Genomic DNA, 4,333 nt, shown 5'->3' on the forward strand with positions numbered 1-4,333 from the left:
CACCCTTTTCTTAGACAACGCCTTAGCAGGTGCACTGAAAAAATTTGGCGCGCGCATAGCGCGCGCATTATCTTCTAGGGACTAAGCCACCCTTGTCTCTTAAACCTAGAGACGCCCCTGAGTGCATCTACATACATGTATGTATAAAATTTTGAAATTAAGTTGTAGTGTATCAGGTTTTCCATGCTCAAATCTGTCAAGTAAGGGCAATAAAAATTTATTTTGGCAACAAATACTTAGCTAAAATTTCTTGACAGTGGTGTAAATATATTTTTTAAATGGTAGTTAATGCCTCCAAGGATTGCACAACCATACTAATAGGTTTAGTTGGGGGCTTCTAAATCTGTATTTCCCTGTGATGAACTGGCGACCTGTCCAGGCTGTAACCCATCTTTTGCCCAAAGACTGCTCAAGATAGGTACCAGCCCCACTGCGACCCTGAAGGTGAAGCAGGAGAAGATGGATGGATGGATGCTTAGGTGGCAATTAACTTTTCCCACAAGGCATGTTGGGTTAGTTACGTTTTCACCTCAATAAAAGCAATATAATTTTCAAACTGCATATTATATATGGTTGCATTACAATATCTTGTCCAAACTTTGTGGCAATATCTGAAAAATGTAGGTGCAAAGAAAACAAAGCAGGGGAGTAATGGCCTAGTGGTTAGAGCAGTGCACTTGTGCTCTGAGAAGGTTGCAAGTACCCGGTTTGATCCCCACAGCCGGCACTCTAGGTCCCTGAGCAATACCCTTAACCCTACACTGCTCCCCTGGCGCCGCACAGTAGCAGTCCACTGCTCCACAAGGTGATGGGTTAAATTAAAGAGGTAAATTTCTTCAATGTGAGATCAATAAAGTTCAATTATGTTCCTAGGGGAGTGGTGGCCTAGTGGTTAGGGCATTGTGCTTGGGTTCCAGAGGTTCTGAGTTCCAACCCCACTCCCACAGACTGCAACTCTGGCCCCCTGTGCAAGACCCTTAACCTTACACTGCTTCCCAGGCACCGTACAATGGCAGCCCACTGCTCCCCCAGGGAATGGGTTAAATGCAGAGTTAATTTTGTTTCCTTGTACTTGTGACAGTATAATGACAATAAAGTTGCATTCGAATAAGATAAATGTGTTACTGTGAACATGTTGTTTTCGTAAAACTACCCTCTATTTAGTAAAAAAAACTTCAAGCAATTCTTTTTAACCATATTACTATATAAAAATATATGTGTGCTTGTTTGTGCTGATGCATATATTGACACATCAGTAAACTTTGTTTTAAGACCCTTTGCCCAGGGGCACATTACATGTGACAGAAGAAACCTGGAATCAAACCTAAATATTTCAGATTGGAAATGACAACTCCTTTCACTGAGCACTTTATTTTTGGTTCTGTAATCTTTGCAGTCTTACAAAAACTCATGTATAATAAGAAAACTGAATTGAGGTTTGTATGAAATGATTTCAGGTCATCTAGCTAAAGTCAAACTTAGTCGACACTTTAGCTTAAAGGGTCCCTTGGGTCAAGGGTAGCATAGCCTGCCTTGAATGCATTACCAGATCAGCAAGGGATGTTTGGAATGACTGTAATATCTCATATTTCTGGCCTATAACCAAAGTGGTTAATGCACCATAAAATAGATAATAAAATAGAAAAATAGAAATCCATTTTTCCACCATGTTTTTGTTTTTTATTCTGAGCTCACTGTTTGTATCACATATACCTACCACTAACATTAGTCTTCTCTTCTCTCCTCTTTCCCCTCATGGCAATAAACCCATAACTGTTGATGTCATGCAACACTTGGAGCGCTCATAACAGGGCCACCTGTTTCTGGTGCATGGTGCAACACTTAACTTAGGATACTTCAAACTTGGCACCGGTATTTACTCCTCCCACAATCGTATCTTTTTACTGGTGACATGAGTTCAATTATTGCTGCTAAATCCACTGCTAACAGATGGCAGGTTTAACCTGAAAGATATTAAAACACTAAGGAAAATCTACTGTAAAGACTTAATACTGTATGTCATCTCCTGCTGTTTATTATGTAACATGTTTTGTCAATTTAGTTAACAAAAAACAAAGATAAAATTGAAAACTAGACTCAAAAAGGCCATTATCTAACTGCCTGTACTTTAAATCAGGACTGATTTGAAGACCTACTTCCTACATGAACAAAAGTTAGTTTGCAAAATTTGGTTCTCAAACATGAAATCCATGCTAAACTGTGATATAATTGCATCATTTTATTGATTATGGTTTTCAAACATGTTTTTCCTTCTTCTTTGTTTACATAGTTTGCTTTCAACAATGTCCCCATTGTGGGACAATAAAGGGCTTTTCTGAAGTTCTCTATAGTAGCGTAGTTAGTTGAGTTTCAATGGATTTGTCAAGAGTTTTTATCTGAAATGTGTTTGACTTGAAGCTGAATGGTTTTTGTTAATAAACTTATATTTTGAATTAAAGTTGTGGTGAATTTGTTCTATACATGAGCAGAATTATCAGATTGACCATGATTTCAGCTCGATTCACACTTTCTTTTGTTGTTCTAACATATTTAACATATAAATAGTTAAATTTAAATATAAATATGTATATAAATATATGACTTATATTGGAACTAATAGTAGACAGTGATTTAGCTAGTAAGCTAAGTAACCTATTAAATAGTACTAAAATATAGGAAAACTGAGAAATATTTTATTAGGTCAGTCACAACTGCCTTTAAGTTAATATTAACCTTGTTTTACAATCAGGCAAAAGCTGTACAATGAGCAGTGGACATTATGACAGATATTAAATCTTGAAAATGTATCTATGTAAAACATGCATTGCAGCTTGGACCTTTAAGGCAGCAATCTATCAGAATAAGATAAAGATGAGTTCTTGTGTATGTAGTCTGTGTCTAGCCAGTGAGGTTTAAAATAGTGCCTGGAAAACTGATAGTCAGAGCTGAGCAGCAGCAAAAGCATAGATCCGATTTCTACAGACTGCCTACATGGGGACAAGTCAGAAAGACAAATGTCAGCATTAAATATTCACATTTTGCATGATTAAAAGGTCCCTTGAACTGACTAACTTTTGTTACTTTCAGATTAGAAGGGTTGGGGGTCAGAGGAACAAGTTAGTTTTCTTTTACTGCTTCACTAAACACCTCATACGTGTTATGGGTGTGGCCACTAGATGGCGTTGTGACACTTTAATGTATTATATTACCCTCTAGTTTAGGAGTGCTACTGGGCAGAACTAAGTTATATACATAAAAGAAATATTAGGTTGAGAAGTCTTTAGAGTAAACATACTATAATTTATTAGACCTAAATTAAAATGTAGTTTTACATCTGTCATATTTTGTAATGGTGCTTGATTGCATTTGTAGAACCCACGTATATAATATAGCCAACCATTTTCTGTTTCTCCATAATCCTGTGGATTATGGGGTGGCAGAGCGGACGTGTATCCATCTTAAATTCAACAGGGTTCAAGTAGTGAAGTAACCACACCCACCCTGCATCCATGTAGAGTATGTTAGAATATGAATCAGACTTAATATGTTGCATCTTTGAAAATCCAATTGCCATATAAAAATCCTTCCATATTTAATTGATGTAATTTTTCCTATTAGTTGCAAAGCAATTTCCAGAAGAGATGGACAAAGGTCCTTTCTATATTACCATAATCAAAATATTAAGATAAACAGAGATTTTCCTCTTTCTTACACAGTAAGTGTGTAATAAACTTCAGCCTTAAACTGCTGTTGGACCAGAAATTTAAACAGTAGAAATTTAAAGTACACCAGATAACTGGCTCAGATCTTTTTTATTAAACCAGAACACTTTGTCATATTTGGTTATTTTCAGAGCAACAAAAGCTGCCACTTGGTTAAATAGGTTTCATTCTCTGATTCCCTTTATTTAACATCTGCACCATCAGACCAGATTAACTTAAGGTGGTATACTTGTGACATACAATTTTATACATCTGTGTCACCACATACATCATAGTTTACTTTAGTCATCGAGTCAGTGTGTCCAATTTAGTAATTTAAATCTAATTCGTTAAATAAAAGAATTTATTCATGGTTTGGTCCCAGAATGGAGAGGTATGAATACAGGTTGTTCTACAAGGAAAAATAAGAAAACATTCACACAAATGTGATAAAACAAAGAAAAGAATAATGTATGTAGAACTGGAGAGAAAAGAAAAAAACATTAATAAAAAAAAAGAGATAGAAAAATCCTGTTTTGTGTTTTAATGCTATGCACATGAATGGATGGATGGATGGATGGATGGATGGATGGATGGATGGATGGATGGATGGATGGATGGATGGATGGATG

Source organism: Cyprinodon variegatus, unplaced genomic scaffold (assembly GCF_000732505.1).
Source record: "Cyprinodon variegatus isolate N-32 unplaced genomic scaffold, C_variegatus-1.0 Scaffold241, whole genome shotgun sequence".
NCBI lineage: Eukaryota > Metazoa > Chordata > Actinopteri > Cyprinodontiformes > Cyprinodontidae > Cyprinodon > Cyprinodon variegatus.